The sequence below is a fragment of the Rhinoderma darwinii genome, chromosome 6 (assembly GCF_050947455.1).
Source record: "Rhinoderma darwinii isolate aRhiDar2 chromosome 6, aRhiDar2.hap1, whole genome shotgun sequence".
NCBI classification, from domain to species: domain Eukaryota; kingdom Metazoa; phylum Chordata; class Amphibia; order Anura; family Rhinodermatidae; genus Rhinoderma; species Rhinoderma darwinii.
In genome coordinates, this window is record NC_134692.1 from 101,319,000 (window position 1) to 101,340,408 (window position 21,409).

The following is a 21,409-nucleotide window of genomic DNA, read 5'->3' on the forward strand; positions in this document are numbered from 1 at the left end:
GGAGAATTGTACAGGACTTGGTGGCCCTGTGGATGAAGCTGGATGACTTGGAAAACAGGTCCAGGCATAACAACGTTCATATTATTGGGGTCTCAGAAAAAGCGGAGGGGTCTAACCCCACAGAATTTATTGAGGAGTGGTTTGTGCAACAATTCAGGAAAAATCATTGCCATTGTTTGCCATTGAGAGGGCACATCGTGTCCCCACTAGGCCATTGCCACCTGGCTGACCGCAATGCCCGATCTTGGCCAAAGTGCTCCACTTCAAGGATCGTGACACCTTATTTTGCAGAGCTCGTGACTTGTCGAAGCTTAGCATCAACAAATGTAAAATTTTCCTCTTTCCGGACTACTCGGCTGAGGTCCAAAAAGTAGGGCCTGTTTCATGGATATTAAAAGAAGATTGCAAGATTTGAAAGTGGTATATTCGATGCGGTTTCCTGCCAAGCTGCAAGTGGTGGCTTTGGGCAGCACAATTTTTTTTCGAAGATCCTAAAGAAGCTCTACAGTGGATAGAACAGCATGAGTGACAACTTAAAGTGGATCCTGAACCTCCTGACAGGTGAGCTGTATCTACAGTGTAACTTTCTATATAATGCCTTGAAATGTATAGCTTGTTTCACAGGGAACGATTACTTGCTTTCTTTCAGTGTAACACAATAATGTTCTATTGAACACTTTTCCCCCCTGGGGAAATTGCCCAGAAAGGACATTTGTGGGGGGAGTGGATGTTGCTGCTCCTTCTATTGTTCTCACTCCATTTGCTATTGCTTAAGTCGGGTTATATTCTGCACTGACGCCTACCTACTGGGTGAGAGTACTTTTGTTGTTAACCCCTTCGGGACTAAGCCATTTTTTTTCTCCATTTTTGTTTAACTTCGTTTTTACGGCTTTCACCGTGCGGAAAAACGACAACTTATCTTTATTCTGGGGCTCAATACGATTACGGTGATACCAAATTTATATCGTTTTTTTTATATTTTACTACTTTTATTGATAATAAACTTTTTGTTAAAAAAAAAAATGTTTTGTGTCGCCACATTCTGAGAGCCATAAGGCAGGGCAAGGCTTAACAGAGGCAGAGTAAAGGCAGTTCTGGGAGCCTTCATTAGGCCCCTGGACTGCCATAACAACTGTTGTCACCCCCCTATCTCACTGCGGGAGGATCGATGAGATGTCGGAGGGGGCCGCCCCCGTCTTTTCAACGCCTCAGAGGCTGCGGTCGCGATTGACCGCGGCATTTGAGGCATTAAACAGCCAGGAACAGTGCAATCGCTGCTCCCGGCTGTTAATCCCGGGTCTCCGCTGTAAAATACAGCCGACACCAACAGCATATGAAGCGCTCTCAGCGCATGAGTGTGCTCCAAACTTCACCCCCCCGCACCCGGACGTAATAGCACGTCTGGGTGCGCGAAGGGATTAAACCTACTACAGTTCTGTTTTGCTATGCGGTGAAAGTGTCTGGGAAGGTTTCGGGGAGGGGTCCGGCCTTATTTTGATTTATCTGAGATTTGGGTGGATGTAGCGATATATATGCTTACAAATTACTGCTACTCATGTGTACTATGGCTGTATCCATACCGAAAATTAGCTGTAAATGTTAGGGGATTATCCAATGCTACCAAAATACATGGTGTGTTTAGTTAATTACTAAGATGTAAACCTACTATCTATTGCTTTCAAGAAATGCATATTACTAAAGATAGACTTGATCAAATGTGCAGACCATGGATACATTTTGCATGCCATACTGTTTACCCTAATAACTCTAGAGGAGTGAGCATTCTAAGTGAGCAACATAGAAATATACCATTTTAAAGAGGCTCTGTCACCACATTATAAGTGCCGTATCTCCTACATAAGGAGATCGGTGCTATAATCTAGGTGACAGCAGTGCTTTTTATTTTAAAAAAAACGATCTATTTTTACCACTTTATTAGCGATTTTAGATTTATGCTAATAAGTTGCTTAATGCCCAAGTTGGCGTATTTTTACTTTAGACCAACTGGGCGTTGTACAGGGGAGTGTATGACGCTGACCAATCAGCCTCATGCACTCCTCTCCATTCATTTACTCAGCGCATAGGGATCCTGCTAGATCCTTATGTGCTGTCTTACACTAACACATTAACAATACTGAAGTGTTTAGACAGTGAATAGACATTCCACGGGATGTCTATTCACAATCTCTGCACTTCAGTATTGTTAATGTGTTAGTATAAGGCCTCATTTACACGAGCGTAATATACGCGCGTGCGACACGCATGCTTTTCACGCGTGTCGTACGCACCTATATTACTCTATGGGGGCATGCAGACAGTCCATGAGTTTTGCTCAGCGTGAGTGCGCTGAAAAAAACTCACGACATGTTCTATAATCGTGCGTTTTTCGCGCATCACGCACCCATTGAAGTCAATGGGTGCATGAAAACCACGAAGGTCGCACGGAAGCACTTCCGTGCGAACTGCGTGATTCGCGCAAGAGCTGTCAAACTGAATGTAAACAGAAAAGCACCACGTGCTTTTCTGTTTACAAACATCCGAACGGAGTGTCTTAGACATGAGCGAACCGAACTTTACCGGGTTCGGCCAAACTCGTTTTGACCGAACCCGGCAGGAGACAGTCACTGTGCAGGGTGCTGAAAGAGTTAAACTGGACAGTGACTTCCGATTCCAATATACTTACCGATAACTCCCGGCTTCTTCCTCCAGTCAGACCTCCCGGGATGACAATTCAGTCCAAGTGACAGCTGCAGCCAATCACAAGCCAAGCACAGGCTGCAGCGGTCACATGGACTGCCGCGTCATCCAGGGAGGTGGGGCCAGATGTCAAGAGAGGCGCGTCACCAAGGATGCGTCACCAAGGCAACGGCCGGGAAGTTCTCGGTAAGTACAAACCTCTTTTTTTTTAAACAGGTTACTCGATATGGTGATCGGAATGCACTGTCGAGGGTGCTGAAAGAGTTACTGCGATCAGTTAATTCTTTCAGCACCATGGACAGTGACTGACGTCGACTAGCCTCATCTTTATGATGGCGGCTGCGCGAAAATCACGCAGCCGCGCATCATACACGGATGACACACGGAGCTGTCAAGTGCCTTTTGCGCACGCAAAACGCTGCGTTTTTTGCGCGCGCAAAACGCACACGCTCGTGTAAATGAGGCCTAAGACAGCACATAAGGATCTAGCAGGATCCCTATGCGCTGAGTAAATGCATGGAGAGGAGTGCATGACGCTGATTCGTCCACGTCATACACTCCCCTGTACAACGCCCACTTGGTCTAAAGTAAAAATATGCCTACTTGGGCATTAAGCAACTCATTAGCATAAATCGAAAATCGCTAATAAAGTGGTGAAAACAGATCGTTTTATTAAATAAAAAGCACTGCTGTCATCTACATTATAGCGCCCATCTCCTTATGTAGGAGATATGCCACTTATAATGTGGTGATAGAGCCTCTTTAATGTCTTGCACAGCGACTAGATGAGGAGGGACGTAATATATGCCTTCTCTGCAAAGTGGATCAGCAGATTATCATTCTCATATCACTGTACATTCCTCCCCCCTTCTCTACCATCCTGTTAAGGGAGATACTGGAATTTTGGTTGGGGACTTTAACCCCTTAACGACTGCCATATGGCTATATACGTTCTAACTGCCGATGCCCCGTGTAGTTAGCACGTGTATAAACGTTGACAGCCTGGAACGGGTTTAATGAGTGCAGTGCTGCTTAACCCCTTAACCCCTTCACGCTCCTTGACGTACTATTACGTCATGGCAGCTCTATCGTTCGCGCTCCATGCCGTAATAGTACGTCTTGCAGTTAGAACAGCGGTGCGCGCGCCCGGCGCGTTCATGCGCTGTGATAGCTGCTGTTTCTGACAGCAGGCTATCACGGCATAATGGGACGGGACCATTTACTATGGTCCCGCCTCGCCGATCGCCGCTATTGGCTAGTCAGTGAGTAACTAGCCAATAGCAGCGATCGGTCTCATTCAGCACAGCAGTGCTCGAGCCCGGCGTTCCTGAGCTGTGATAGCTGCTGTTTCTGACAGCATGCTATCACAGCATAATGGGCCGGGACCATTTACTATGGTCCCGCCTCGCCGATCGCCGCTATTGGCTAGTCAGTGAGTAACTAGCCAATAGCAGCGATCATTCTCGTCACTTCCTCTCTCTGACCTCACATCCTGCTGCAACCGCCCTGAACGCCCTGTTGGAGTTAGCGAGGCGTTGAGATCGGTTGTGAGCAGAGAGTCAGAGAGAAAAGAAGTGAAAAAAAGTGAAAAAAAGTTTCTAAAACAACGTTTTTTTTGCTTCCCACCACCCCATCCACTACCCACTCCTGTTCCCTTCCTCTTTGAGTTCTACCCACGTTTTTTGGTCAGTGATCTCCTATCACTGACCACTTTTCAGTCTTCAGGACCACATTTCTTGGTCCCTGGGGATTTTTTTTTCATTTTTTTCTATATAAAACATAAAACAAAAAAAAAAATATAAAAAGAAAAAAAAGAAACAAAAAAAAATAGTTAGTTTAGCCAATTTTGAAAATTTAACTGGTTAGTTTAGTATTAGCCCCTTCCCGCTCCTTGACGTACTATTACGTCATGGCAGCTCTATCGTTCGCGCTCCATGCCGTAATAGTACGTCTTGCAGTTAGAACAGCGGTGCGCGCGCCCGGCGCGTTCATGCGCTGTGATAGCTGCTGTTTCTGACAGCAGGCTATCACGGCATAATGGGACGGGACCATTTACTATGGTCCCGCCTCGCCGATCGCCGCTATTGGCTAGTCAGTGAGTAACTAGCCAATAGCAGCGATCGGTCTCATTCAGCACAGCAGTGCTCGAGCCCGGCGTTCCTGAGCTGTGATAGCTGCTGTTTCTGACAGCATGCTATCACAGCATAATGGGCCGGGACCATTTACTATGGTCCCGCCTCGCCGATCGCCGCTATTGGCTAGTCAGTGAGTAACTAGCCAATAGCAGCGATCATTCTCGTCACTTCCTCTCTCTGACCTCACATCCTGCTGCAACCGCCCTGAACGCCCTGTTGGAGTTAGCGAGGCGTTGAGATCGGTTGTGAGCAGAGAGTCAGAGAGAAAAGAAGTGAAAAAAAGTGAAAAAAAGTTTCTAAAACAACGTTTTTTTTGCTTCCCACCACCCCATCCACTACCCACTCCTGTTCCCTTCCTCTTTGAGTTCTACCCACGTTTTTTGGTCAGTGATCTCCTATCACTGACCACTTTTCAGTCTTCAGGACCACATTTCTTGGTCCCTGGGGATTTTTTTTTCATTTTTTTCTATATAAAACATAAAACAAAAAAAAAAATATAAAAAGAAAAAAAAGAAACAAAAAAAAATAGTTAGTTTAGCCAATTTTGAAAATTTAACTGGTTAGTTTAGTATTAGGGTTAGTTAGTGTCAGGGAACCGTCAAAAAGCGTAGTTAGGTATAGTGTCAGGGAATTTAGCGTCAGGAATCGGTCACCGTAGATAGGCTTAGCGTTAGGGATCCATCACCGTAGTTAGGTTTAGCGTCAGGGAAGCTCGGAATAATTAGATAGGTTTAGTGTCAGGCACCCGTCACCGTAGTTAGGTTTAGTGTCAGGGAAGCTTGAAATAATCTAGATAGGTTTAGTGTCAGGGAATCGTCGCCGTAGTTAGGTTTAGCGTTAGGGAAGTCCACATAAAATTTAGTTAGGTTTAGTGTTAGGAACCCTCGCCCTAGTTAGCTTTAGTGTCAGGGAAGTCCACTTGCTCTCTAAAAACAAAACACACATTTGTGCTAGTTGTGCTATCCTATTGCTCCCAGTTAGGGATTTATTTTTTTGCAGTATATAAATTTTGTCTTCGCACAACAAGCATGTCCCAACGGACATTTACTGCTGAAGAGGCGTATGCATTTCTGGCCTCCGACACAGACTCGTCGGATGGCGATACACTATTTTATTTGTCTACCTCCTCATCCAGCGATGAAGAGGAGGGACCCCCTAGGAGACGCCCCAGGACCACCACCATAGTAGAAATCCCTGAGAGAAGTGACCCCACAACAAGTGATACCCCTGAGCGAAGTGACCCCATTTGGACGCCCACACCAGACCATTATGAACCCCAAATCCCTGAGTACACGGGCAGCCCAGGCATCAAATTTAACACGGCAGGGTTCAGTGAGATGGACTTTTTCAAGTTCTTCTTCACTGATAACTTTATAGAGCTAATGGTCACCCAGACTAATTTATATGCCCAACAGTATATCACCAAGAACCCCAACTCATTTTATGCCCAATCCCAGAGGTGGACTCCTGTAAACGCAGCAGAGTTGGGCAAGTTCTGGGGACTGCTCTTGAACATGGGGCTTCTAAAAAAGCCATCCATTAGGACCTACTGGAGCACGGACATCCTATACCACACCCCGATGTACCGTATGGCCATGTCCAGGATGCGTTATGAGGCAATACTTCGCTTCCTACATTATGCCGATAATGAGCAGTGCCCACCCCGAGATGACCCCAGTTTTGACCGTTTATATAAACTGAGACCCCTATTAGACCATTTCAGTGCCCGGTTTGCCCAAGCATACACCCCCGAGAAGTGTATTTCCATTGATGAGTCCCTGGTACATTTTAAAGGGAGGCTTCAATTCCGCCAATACCTGCCAAGTAAGAGGGCAAGGTATGGCGTGAAGTTGTATAAGCTGTGCGAGAGTGCATCAGGGTATACATATAAATTCAGGATATATGAAGGGAAGGACAGCAGTATTCAGCCCCCAGAATGCCCCCCCTTACTGGGAATTAACGCAAAAATTGTGTGGGATTTGGTGCACCCACTGCTGGACCAGGGTTACCACCTCTACCTGGATAATTTTTATACCAGCGTCCCGCTCTTCAAGTGCCTCGCTTCCAGAAGGACTGCGGCATGCGGCACTGCTAGAAAAAATCTTAGAGGCCTCCCTAAAACACTGCTTGGGCAAACACTCAGAAGGGGTGAGAGCAGGGCACATTCTAGTAGCAACATATTGTGTGTCAAGTACAAGGACAAGAGAGATGTCCTTGTATTGACAACAATACATGGCCACACCAGTACCCATGTACCTGTACGAGGTACCAGTACAGAGACCCCCAAACCAGATTGCATCCTGGACTACAATAGGTACATGGGAGGGGTGGACTTGTCAGATCAAGTCCTGAAGCCCTACAGCGCTACGCGGAAATCGAGGGTGTGGTATAAGAAGCTGGCCGTGCACATCATACAGATGGCATTGTACAATGCGTACGTGCTACGTCGATGTGCAGGCCAGAGGGGAACTTTCCTGGAATTTCAAGAGGTGGTTATAAAGAACCTAATTTTTGGCGACCAGGAAGGAGGGGCACCCAGTACTTCTGGAAGCGAGGCCACACGCATCGTACCAGGGCAACACTTTCCAGGAGAAGTTCCCCAAACTGGCAAGAAGGGAAAAAGTCAAAAGAGGTGCAAAGTGTGCTATAAGAGGGGGATAAGGAAGGACACAACATACCAATGCGACACGTGTCCCGAAAAACCAGGGCTCTGTATGAAAGATTGTTTTAAAATTTACCATACATCCCTTGATTTTTAATTTACCCTGATGCACTCCGCACAGCTTATCCCCCTCATCTTTCCCTTTTGAGCCCTGCCATGTGCCCAAGCAGCAAATAACAGCCACATGTAGGGTATTGCCGTACCCGGGAGAACCCACATTACAATTTATGGGGTGTATGTCTCCGGTGGCACATGCTGGGCACAATATATCGGACACTGAAATGGCATATATGTATAGGAAATTGCAAATCTCACTTTGCACCATCTACTGCGCATTACCTTTTACACAATAACTGTTGGGTCAAAATGCTCACTACACTCTAGATGAATGTCTTAAGGGGTGTAGTTTTTAAAATGGGTTCACTTCTCGGGGGTTTCAACTGTACTGGTACCTCAGGGGTTCTGCCTACATGACTTAGCACCAGAAAAGCTCCAGTAGGCTAAATGGTGGTCCTTCCCTTCTGAGCCCTGTCGTGTGCCCAGGCAGCTAATAACAGCCACATGTAGGGTATTGCCGTACCCGGGAGAACCCACATTACAATTTATGGGGTGTATGTCTCCAGTGGCACATGCTGGGCACAATATATCAGACACTGAAATGGCATATATGCATAGGAAATTGCAAATCTCACTTTGCACCATCTGCTGCGCATTACCTTTTACACAATAACTGTGGGGTCAAAATGCTCACTACACCACTAGATGAATGTCTTAAGGGGTGTAGTTTTTAAAATGGGGTCACTTCTCGGGGGTTTCAACTGTACTGGTACCTCAGGGGTTCTGCCTACATGACTTAGCACCAGAAAAGCTCCAGTAGGCTAAATGGTGGTCCTTCCCTTCTGAGCCCTGTCGTGTGCCCAGGCAGCTAATAACAGCCACATGTAGGGTATTGCCGTACCCGGGAGAACCCACATTACAATTTATGGGGTGTATGTCTCCAGTGGCACATGCTGGGCACAATATATCAGACACTGAAATGGCATATATGCATAGGAAATTGCAAATCTCACTTTGCACCATCTGCTGCGCATTACCTTTTACACAATAACTGTGGGGTCAAAATGCTCACTACACCACTAGATGAATGTCTTAAGGGGTGTAGTTTTTAAAATGGGGTCACTTCTCGGGGGTTTCAACTGTACTGGTACCTCAGGGGTTCTGCCTACATGACTTAGCACCAGAAAAGCTCCAGTAGGCTAAATGGTGGTCCTTCCCTTCTGAGCCCTGTCGTGTGCCCAGGCAGCTAATAACAGCCACATGTAGGGTATTGCCGTACCCGGGAGAACCCACATTACAATTTATGGGGTGTATGTCTCCAGTGGCACATGCTGGGCACAATATATCAGACACTGAAATGGCATATATGCATAGGAAATTGCAAATCTCACTTTGCACCATCTGCTGCGCATTACCTTTTACACAATAACTGTGGGGTCAAAATGCTCACTACACCACTAGATGAATGTCTTAAGGGGTGTAGTTTTTAAAATGGGGTCACTTCTCGGGGGTTTCAACTGTACTGGTACCTCAGGGGTTCTGCCTACATGACTTAGCACCAGAAAAGCTCCAGTAGGCTAAATGGTGGTCCTTCCCTTCTGAGCCCTGTCGTGTGCCCAGGCAGCTAATAACAGCCACATGTAGGGTATTGCCGTACCCGGGAGAACCCACATTACAATTTATGGGGTGTATGTCTCCAGTGGCACATGCTGGGCACAATATATCAGACACTGAAATGGCATATATGCATAGGAAATTGCAAATCTCACTTTGCACCATCTGCTGCGCATTACCTTTTACACAATAACTGTGGGGTCAAAATGCTCACTACACCACTAGATGAATGTCTTAAGGGGTGTAGTTTTTAAAATGGGGTCACTTCTCGGGGGTTTCAACTGTACTGGTACCTCAGGGGTTCTGCCTACATGACTTAGCACCAGAAAAGCTCCAGTAGGCTAAATGGTGGTCCTTCCCTTCTGAGCCCTGTCGTGTGCCCAGTCAGCTAATAACAGCCACATGTAGGGTATTGCCGTACCCGGGAGAACCCACATTACAATTTATGGGGTGTATGTCTCCGGTGGCACATGCTGGGCACAATATATCAGACACTGAAATGGCATATATGCATAGGAAATTGCAAATCTCACTTTGCACCATCTGCTGCGCATTACCTTTTACACAATAACTGTGGGGTCAAAATGCTCACTACACCACTAGATGAATGTCTTAAGGGGTGTAGTTTTTAAAATGGGGTCACTTCTCGGGGGTTTTAACTGTACTGGTACCTCAGGGGCTTCTGCCTACATGACTTAGCACAAGAAAAGCTCCAGTAGGCCAAATGGTGGTCCTTTCCTTCTGAGTCCTGCCATGGGCCCAAACATCAGTTTATCACCACAAATGGGGTATTGCCGCACTCAGGACAAATTGGGCAACAAAATGGGGTGTTTTATTCCTTGTGAAAATAAGAAATTTTGAACAAAAATTACATCTTAATGGAAAAAAATATCATTTTTTTAATTCACAGCCCAATTCAAATAGGTGCTGTGAAAAAACGGTGTGGTCAAAATGATAACAACAACCATAAATGAATTCCTTGAGGGGTCTAGTTTCCAAAATGGGGTCATTTCTGGTGGGTTTCCATTGCTTTCATACCTCTGGGGCTCTGCAAATGCGACATGGAACCCGAAAACCAATCCAGCAAAATCTGGACTCCAACAAACACATAGCGCTCCTTTCCTTCTGAGTCCTCCCATGGGCCCAAACGGCAGTTTATCACCACAAATGGGGTATTGCCGCACTAAGGACAAATTGGGCAACAAAATGGGGTGTTTTATTCCTTGTGAAAATAAGAAATTTTGAACAAAAATTACATCTTAATGGAAAAAATATCATTTTTTTAATTTCACAGCCCAATTCAAATAGGTGCTGTGAAAAAACGGTGTGGTCAAAATGATAACAACAACCATAAATGAATTCCTTGAGGGGTCTAGTTTCCAAAATGGGGTCACTTCTGGTGGGTTTCCATTGCTTTCATACCTCAACACCTCTTCAAACCTGGCATGCTGCCTAAAATATATTCTAATAAAAAAGAGGCCTCAAAATGCACTAGGTGCTCCTTTGTTTCTGAGGCTTGTGTTTTATTCCACGAGCGCACTAGAGCCACATGTGGGACATTTCTAAAAACTGCAGAATCTGGACAATACATATTTAGTAGTATTTCTCTGGTAAAATCTTCTGTGTTACAGAAAAAAATGGAATAATATTGAAATTCAGCAAGAAAAATGAAATTTGCAAATTTCACCTCCACATTGCTTTAATTCCTGTGAAATGCCTGAAGGGTTAAAAAACTTTCTAAATGCTGTTTTGAATACTTTGAGGGGTCTAGTTTTTAAAATGGGGTGTTTTATGGGGGTTTCTAATACATAGGCCCCTCAAAGCCACTTCAGAACTCAAGAGGTACCTTAAAAAAAAGGCTTTTGAAATTTTCTTAAAAATATGAGAAATTGCTGTTTATGTTCTAAGCCTTGTAACGTCCAAGAAAAATAAAAGAATGTTAAAAAAACGATGCCAATCTAAAGTAGACATATGGGAAATGTGAACTAGTAACTATTTTGGGTGGTATAACCGTCTGTTTTACAAGCAGATGCATTTAAATTCTGAAAAATGCAATTTTTTCAAAATTTTCTCTAAATTTTGCAATTTTTCACCAATAAACACTGAATATATCGACCAAATTTTACCACGAACATGAAGCCCAAAGTGTCACGAGAAAACAATCTCAGAATCGCTTGGATAGGTTTAAGCATTCCGACGTTATTACCACATAAAGTGAAATATGTCAGATTTGAAAAATGGGCTCTGAGCCTTAAGGCCCAAACTAGGCTGCGTCCTTAAGGGGTTAATGACCGGGCATGTTTGTACCTTAATGACCAAGCCAGATTTGTCAAATCTGGTATGTCTGACTTTATCAGAGAATAACTCTGTGAAAGTTTTGAATATCCAAGTAATTCTGACATTGTTTTTTCGTCACATGTTGTACTTTATTTTAGTGGTAAAAGTAGACTGATACGATTTGCGGAAATTAATAAAAAAATTGAAATTGAAGAAATTTTGTAAAAATTATCATTTTTCCCTATTTTTAACTGCAATATGTGACATATGTACATACATACTGCACAATTTTTTTAATTAAATATATATTTCCATCTCTTTACTCTATTTTGGCAGCACTTTTGAAAAAAAAATTTTTTTTCTTGAGCAATTTGGATGACTTACAAATTTAGTAATCATTTTATACATTTTGTAGTACATTTTGTTTTCCTGCACCAAGCCAGGTTTTCAGAGGCTCATAGGTGTCAGAATGGTGGAAACCCCTACAAGTGACACCATTTTGAAAACTACACCCCTTAAGGTATTTATTAAGGGGTGTTGTAAGTATTTTGACCCCACAGTTTTTTTGTAAGAATTCATGCAAAGCAGGCGTAAAAAAATATAATTTCACTTTTTTCATAAAAGTATCACTTTGAAGACCGATTTCTTTGTAAAGCGACCATGAGAATGAAGAAACACACCCCAAAATCTATCACCCTTTTTCTCCTGTTTTCAAAAATTCCCCCATTGTGACCCTAATGCATTGCTTGGACACACGACAGGGCCCGAAAGGGAGGGAGCACCCGGAGGCTTTCAGGACTCATATTTTGCTTGAAAATGTTTTAGGCCCCACTGTACATTTGGAGAGGTTTTGAGCTACCAGAGCGATAGAATCTCCCCATAAATGACCCCATTTAGAAAACTAGACCCCTTAAGGTATTTATCTAGGGGTGTAGTGCGTACTTTGACCCCACAGTTTTTTGCTAAATGTAATGCATAGCAGGTGAAAAAAAAACAAAAAACACTTTTTTCATAAAAGTATCACTTTGAAGACCGATTTCTGTGTAAAGCGACCATGAGAATGAAGAAACACACCTCAAAATCTATCACCCTGTTTCTCCTGTTTTCAAAAATGCCCCCATTGTGACCCTAATGCATTGCTTGGACACACGACAGGGCCCGAAAGGGAGGGAGCACCCTTTTGCTTGAAAATGTTTTAGGCCCCACTGTACATTTGGAGAGGCTTTGAGCTGCCAGAACGATAGAAACTCCCCATAAACGACCCCATTTAGAAAACTAGACCCCATAAGGTATTTATTTAGGGGTATAGTAAGTATTTTGACCCCACAGTTTTTTGCTAAATGTAATGCATAACAGGTGAAAAAAAAATAAATTCACTTTTTTTATAAAAGTATTTGTTTGAAGACCGATTTCTTTGTAAAGCGAACATGAAAATGAAGAAACACACCCCAAAATCTATCACCCTCTTTCTACTGTTTTTAAAAATACCCACATTGTGGCCCTAATGCGTTGTTTGGACACACGACAGGGCCCCAAAGGAAGGGAGCACCCGGAGGCTTTCAGGACTCATATTTTGCTTGAAAATGTTTTAGGCCCCACTGTACATTTGGAGAAGCTTTGAGCTGCCAGAACGATAGAAACTGCCCATAAACGACCCCATTTCGAAAACTAGACCCCTTAAGGTATTTATCTAGGGGTATAGTTAGCATTTTGACCACACAGGTTTTTCGCTAAATATATTGGAATTAGTCTGTAAAAATTAAAATGTACTTTTTTTCTGAAACAACATATAAATTTTTATTATTTACAAGGAATAACGAAGAAAATGCACCCCAACATTTGTAAAGCAATGTCTCCCGATTACGACAATACCCCATATGTGGTAATAAACTGCTGTTTGGACCGACAGCAGGGCTCAGAAGGGAAGGAGCGCCATTTGGATTTATGATTTTGCTGGAATGGTTTTCGGTGCCATGTCGCATTTGCAATGCACTGCAGGGACCAAAACAGTGGAAACCCCCCAAAAGTGACCCCATTTTGGAAAAACCTTCAAGGAATTTTTCTAGGGGTATAGTGAGCCCCACGGGTCTTTTGCAGAGTTTATTAGAATTAGGGCGCGAAAATTAATATCAAAATTTTTTCCACTAAAATGTTGCATTTTCTCGTTTTCACAAGGGATAAAGGAGGAAAAAAACAAACATTTTTTATAAAGCAATTTCTCCCGAGTACGGAAATACCCCACATGTGGTCATACGTTTTTTTCATTAGAAATGAATTAACCCTTTCAGGACTGATCCAGTTTTTGCTTTCTTATTTTAGATTTTCCCTCCCCGCTTTCCAAGAGCCATAACTTTTTTATTTTTCCATCAATAGAGCGGTGTGAGGGCTTATTTCTTGCGTGAGGAGCTGCAGTTTTTATTGGTACCATTTTTTGGTACATAAAAAGTGATTCAAAAGTTGTATTACATTTTTTTTTTAGAGCGAAGGTGGCAAAAAAAAAAAACTGCGATTTTGGCGGTTTCAATTATTACATTTTTTAAGGTGTGCACTGTGAAAATTAAATAATGGTATATTGTAATAGTTCGGACTTTTACGGACGTAGCGATACCAATTTTGTTCATTTTTTTACATTACTTTAGAAGAAAAATGCGAAAAGGTGTTTTGTTTTTTTAACTTTAAAAAAAAAAATTCTCACTACTAATAACTATAATTCTTCTACACATTTTATTAATCAATCCCCTTAGGGGACCTGATCCAGCGATCATTGGATCGCTGGTACAATACACTGCAATACTAATGTATTGCAGTATATTGTTATTCTTACAGGCTTCTGTAACAGAGCGATCGCTGTTCCTGTCCGTTAGTATTGAGGGGGCCTGCTGTAATACACAGCCGACACCCGCAGCGTATGGAGCGGGCTCAGAACGTGAGCCGGCTCCATACATCAACCGCCGCACCATGACGGGCAATTAAGTCATAGTGCGCAAAGGGGTTAATGCGCAGCGGATGGTTCAAAGTGAAAATTGCAATTTTCCACTGATATGCCATTTTAGTGCATAATATGTTGTGCCCAGTGTGTGCTACAGAAGACAAATACCTCATAAAACGTTAAGCGGGTTCTCTCAGGTATGGCGACGCCATATGTGTGGGCGCAAACTGCTGCTTGGTCACGCTGCAGGGCTCAGAAGGGAGGGACGCCATTTTGCTTTTGGAGCGCAGATTTTGCTTGGTAGTTTTTCTGTTTGGGGTTTTGCTGGTATTTCAGTTTATAATGTGGGGGCATGTGTAATCTGTGCGGAGAACATCAGGGCATAATAAGAGGGTATAATAATGGGGTAAATAAATAATAATTCATAAATGCGTGGCCAGTGTCGCACTGATAAATGGCACCCGATCTTATCCACTTTTGGACACTGCACATTTTGCATCGCCATATTCTGAAAGCCAGAACTTTTTTATTTTTTCACCACCGGAGCCCTGTGAGGGCTTATTTGTTGCGGGACAATCTGTAGTTTTCATTGGTACCATTTTGGGGTACATGCGATTTTTTTTTTATCACTTTTTGTTCAATTTTTTTGCAATCCTGAGCAAAAAACAGGAATTCTGACACAGTTTTTTAGGTTTTCTTTTTGCGGCGCTCACCGTACGCTATAAATGACATTTTTACTTTATTCTGCGGATCGGTACGATTACGGCGATACCATATGTATATAGGTTTGGTCCTTTTTTTTAGCGTTTGCACAATAAAATGACTTATTTCTAAACAAAAAAAAATTCTGTGTCACCATATTCTGAGAGCCGTAATTTTTTTATTTTTTAGTCAAAAAAGCTTTGTAAGGGCTTGTTTTTTGCGGGACAGATAGAAGTTTTTATTGGTACTATTTTCGGGTACATGCGACTTTTTGATCACTTTTTATTCTTTATTTAGGGAGCGGTGGTGACCAAAAAAATTGTGATTCTGTCGTAGTTTTTTATTGATTTTTTTTGGGGTGTTCATCGTGCGGGAAAAATAACATTACAGTTTTATAGTTGGGGTCGTTACGAACGCGGTGATACAAAATATGTGTACTTTTTTAACGTGTTCATTTTTTTTCTATAATAAAAGTATTATTATAGGAAAAAAAGCATTTTGTGTTTATAGAACTTATAACTTTTATTTTTAGACTTTTTTTAAAACATTTTTATTACTTTTTTTACTTGTCCCACTAGGGGACACTTAGACTTGCAGCTTTGATCGCTGCTAGAGTACATTACACTACACACGTAGTGTGATGTACTCTAACTGTCATTGTGACGTGACTGTCACACTGACAGGAAGCAGAGGAGGAACGGCCGGAGGCTGTTCCTCCGAGGCTTCCGTACATGGCAACCCGGAGGTCATTATCTGACCTCCGATTGCCGTGACAAGCATCGGTAGCCCCCTCGATCACTTCGTGGGGGCTGCCGATGTGCTTCAAACCACTTAAATGCGGCGACGGCAATCCGTCGCTGCACTTAAGGGGTTAACTGCCGAAAGCAGCGGCGATGGTCCGCTGTCCGGCGAGACTGATGTCTCAGCTGTCTAGGACAGCGGTCAGTGTGCGCCTGTCACTCTGTGTTTACACAGAGTGACAGTTTGAAATGCGGACGAAAATGCACGTCCTGGTGCGGGAACTAGCAGCCAACCAGGACGTGCATTTTCGTCCTTGGTCGTGAAAGGGTTAAGTGTGAGCAGAACTGCACTCTCATGTCGGCTGGGGCTTTGAGAGCCCCGGAATACACCCCACACTGTACATAGTGCCACCCACAACCCCCTGTAGGCAGCGCAAAACCCTCTGTAGATAGCACCACCTAAGCTACCTCCAGCATCGGAATCCCCGGCAGGCGCTCTGGCCGAGAATTCCCCTCCTAGAGGGCAGAGGCGTAGCTAGGTTCTCCTGCACCCCCCCAACTTATTTCCCGACATCTCCTTCCCCCTCGCCATGTTTTCTTTCTCTAACAATCAATGAGATGTAATTTTTTGTTCACAATTTTTTTAATGTCACTTGAGTATAAAAGCATTTATACATTTTACAAGCGATATAGTTCTATAATGTAACCATATATACGCACACAGGCACATATGTACACAGCACAGATAATGTAGTAGATGTTACCTGCAGTCCTATGTAACACCACGGATAACAGTGATAACTCTCTGATTACAGATAATGTAGTAGATGTTACCTGCAGTCCTATGTACCACCACAGATAACACACAGTGATAACTCTCTGAGTACAGATAATGTAGTATTATTACCTGCAGTCCTATGTAACATCACAGATAACAGTGATAACTCTCCGAGTACAGATAATGTAGTAGCTGTTGCCTGCAGTCCTATGTAACACCACAGATAACACATTGTAGCAGAGCTGAGATTGTAATTTAGCACAATGTGTTATCTGTGGTGTTACATAGGGCTGCAGGCAACAGCTACTACATTATCTGTAATCAGAGTTATCACTGTGTTATCTGTGGTGTTACATAGGACTGCAGGTAACACTACTATCTGTATTTAGAGAGTTATCACTGTGTTATCTGTGGTGTTACATAGGACTGCAGATAACATCTACTACATTATCTGTACTCAGAGATATCACTGTGTTATCTGTGGTGTTACATAGGACTGCAGGTAACATCTACTACATTATCTGTACTGTGTAGCTGAGATTGTAATTTAGCACACAGTACAGATAATGTAGTAGATGTTCCCTGCAGTCCTATGTAACACCGCAGATAACACAGAGATAACTCTCGGAGTACAGATAATGTAGTAGATGTAAGAGACAAACACATGCAGACACACACACATGCAGACACACACACACACACACACACACACACTGTAACATATACACACACACAGACACTCACCATGTCTCCTTGCTGACAGGTCAGGACGGGCTGTGTGTGGGCGGAGCTTCCTCTCTGCTTCTCGACAGAGCAGAGGCAGATGCAGGGAGGCTGCAGCACGGGAGTGGACCTGTCCCCTGACCTGAGTCATCTGACCTCATGTCACTGACGTGAGGTCAGGTGACTGGACTGGTCAACTCCCTGGCCGTCACAGACCCCAGTCAGAACGCCGTAATGTCCCGGCTCTTCCTAAGCTGCTGCAGGTGTCCCACATACGGGGCGCCTGTCAGCAGCGATCAGCTGCTCTTCAGCGCCCCCCTATCCGTATCCTCCAGGTTGCGCCCGGGGCACATGCCCCGCCTGCCCTCCCTAGCTACGCCCCTGTAGAGGGAGCTACCACCGTCTCTCCATCCCCGCTGTAGATAGCGCCACGCCCCTGCAGATAGCAACCCCCCCTGCTGTAGATAGCATCACACCCCCCATTGTAGATAGTGCCACCTGAACTAAGTCTAGGAGCGGAATCCCTGGTATCAGATCGCACTGGCCGGGGATTATTCTTCTAGAGAGAGCCCCTGACGTCACTGTCCATTTGGACAGTGATGTTAGTGGCTCTCCCTAATAGCCGATTCCGCTACTGGAGAATCCCCTGGTGTCACTATCCATATATGGACATTGACATCAGCAGCTCTCTCTAGGAGCGGAATCCCCGTTGTCAGAGTCTGTGTCTGGGATGTACTGGAGAAGCCCCTGATTTCACTATCCACATATGGACAGTGATGTCAGGAGCTACTCCTCAAATGGAAATCCCCACTCTGGCAGGAGATTCCGCTTTTAGAGTTAACCCCTGACGTCACTGTGTAGGAGGGACAACCGCGGTTGGAACACAATGAACAGGACACACCTCCTTTTGGGCAACTTCTTTACTGCAGCGAGCAAATAACAATAAATTCTTCTGTATGGAGCAGACAGGAATCCTGAGGTTGAGGACTTCGATCCCGCTGGAAGTCCTCCGGAGAGAGGTTGTGCCTGACCCCACGTTGCCGGCTTGGCTAAGGACACGCCACTGTCAATCACGGCGGGAGCTACCTGCTACTGACAGCCTATCCTAGGGTAAGAGTCAAACTCTCGGCCCACGGATCGCGTCGTGGGAATCAGCGACTAACTTACCTACTAGCACCGTCCTTGTGGAGCTATCCGCTACCTTTCATGACAACCCTCTTTCTCCTCAGTCGGTAGTCCGCACGGTGGACCCCCTAGGACGCAACTGAACTGGCGGGCTGACGCTACGGTTTACACGAAATCCAGCTAATAGTCCAACAAGGTCCCGTCAACCCGACCGTTCCTTCTGTCTGCTCCTGTCCCAACCAGATTAATAAACAACAGTTCCATGCAAGTATTACAGGCGGTGCTTTACTCATAACAGTTCCATGCAAGGGTTACATGCGGTGCTTTATTCATAACAGTTCCATGCAAGGGTTACATGCGGTGCTTTACTCTGAAGGACGCACAGAGGCACTGGCGTGGTAAATGAGATAGCAAGTCCACCCGCCTTTGGGCCTAGCTCAGGATGAGCTGTTGTCCCTTTTGGAAGTAGTATTTTGCGCGTACGGTGGCGATAGTTAGAGAGGGACATCACAGACTAGGACAAGGGCCCATTCTTTATGGCGGGACTCTATCTCGGGGTCAGGGGTCTTAAAGTCTGAGCACGGTACCTGTGGCTGTTGGCACACTCCTTGTGCTCCGGCCGATCCTCCTAAGGGATTTGCACAGGACACCCGTGCTGTCCTTTGCCCTTCTATTCCGAGGCTGCAGAGGGGACCCACGTGCTGTCAGGCTCCTGCTTCTTCTCTCTCCCGGCGGCCTTTCTTTCTGCTCTCACTTTCCCCGCTCTTTCTCTCCTTCTGACTCCGGTTCCCTTCAGTCCTGCTCCTGCTTCTCCCCCTGACTTCCGCTCTCCTCCTCTCCCTTTTTCGCGCCACTCACAGCTCCGCCCCTCTTGCTTGCCGCGCTTCCCCTCCTCTTTTCAGTCTCTCCGCGCGAGAGTTCGCCCTGCTCTTCGTTCGGCGCAGGCGTCATGGCTGTCGGCAGTGCGGCCGTTGCCATGACGCCCAAGACGCTCCTTCGTCTGGAGCTACAGCCACTTCAGCCGCCCGACAGCCCGTGTCCCTGCACTGTCCTCCGGAGAGAGGTAAGCAGGGACGCACCCTTACAACTGTCCAGAGGCATTCCGCTTCTACAGGCAGCTACAGTGGTGCAATTTACAGGAAGGGGGTGCAATATATGGGGGGGCGCTATCTGCAGCGGGGATATATTGCTAAATACAGGGGGATGTTGCTATCTTCAGGGGAGTGCCACTTTTTAGACGGGGTGTGGTGCTATATACAGGCGGTGCTATATACAGGGGGTTTGGCACTATCTACATGGGTACTGTGGCATTATATTTGCACTATCTACAGGGGACACTGTGGCGCCATCTACATGGGCACTGTGTGTGGCACTATGTGGGCATTATCTACAGGGAGAACTGTGGCACTATGTGGGCACTGACACTATTTACAGTGGGCACTCTCTATCTGGGCACTGGCACTATCTATGTGAGCAATGTGGCACTATCTACAGTGGTATTGCGTCACTATCTACATGGGCACTGTAGTGTTTTCAGGGGGTTGGGACAAAAAACCCTAACAAATAAAATTCATCCCATTTTTTTTTAATGTCCATGAAAAATGGGTGGCAAATGGCTGTTAAAAACGGTGAGACGGCCGGGAATGGATTCAAATTTTGAGACACATTAATGCAAATCAGCTATGAAAAACTGACAGTTGATTAGTTGTTGACTGCCATTTTTTTCACGGTCGTGTGTACATAGCCCTCGTCACTCTCCCGTCACAGCAATCCAGGGTGACGGAGGGAGAAGAGCTCTACAGTATATGAATAAATATATATATATATGTATATGTATATATATATATATATATATATACGTGTATATATATATATATATATATATACATATATATATATATATATATATAAAAGATTACCAAAAAGTTTTTGGGGTTTAATTTTTAGTGATTTCTCTGCTCATAATAACAATTAAAACCACTGAATTAATTAATCTAATCAAGAAATTGAAAGCCTCATAGGCCTTGTAAAACAAATCTAAGTAAAAATAGTTGTGATATTCAAAGCGTTCCAAAGATATTATCGTTTAATGAAGTGCATATCAAAAATGGAAAATTTGACCTGGACACAGGGGCATCAATGACCCTTGGTCGTGAAAGGGTTAACAATGTTCCTGATTCATCCTGGGATAGTTGTCGTACTACCTCTCAGCTTTTGGTTTTGGAACTGACAAAATTTGGTGTTCTTCTTGAGGAGGTCGGTCTGGTAGATATATGGCGGGTTAGACACCCTCAGGGTAGGCAATTTTCTTGTTGCTCTTCAACCTACACCTCATTATCTCATATAGACCTTGCCCTATTTAGTACCTCATCGCTCCCTATGGTAGGCTGTAAAGTCTATGGCCGAGGGCCGTCGTTCAGACTTACCATCTGACGGCGCCAGCCATGGACGTCTGTGTTCTCGGCGGCATCTCCCTCCAGGGAGACGCCGGCACTCACTTCCGGGTTCTGGGACTGTTTCCCGCAGGGCGCGCATGCCCGCAAGTGCATGGCCTTAAAGGGCCAGTCAGTAATTAGCCCAGAATGCTGCTGGACTATAAAAAGGGCTCTGCCCACTTGATCCTTGCCTGAGCGTTGTTGTATACCTAAAGTTTGTCTTGCAAATGGTCTCCCAGTGTTTTCCAGTTCCCAGTGTTACCCGTTCCTGTTGCCTGTACCCTGTATCCCGTGCTACTGTGCCTCTGTGCCATCTACAGTGAAAGTCAAGTCGTGTCTCCTGCTGCATTTACTGTGCCATCTACAGTGAAAGTCAAGTTGTGTCACCGCTACTGTCTACATTGCCTCGGGTACCCATTCTGGACTACAGACATCGTTTTGTACCTAGTTGGCCAGCTGCTATCCCGCTACGCGGTACGGCCCAGTGAGTCCACACCCCGCGTCGTGACAGTACGCTCAGACCATGGACCCCGCT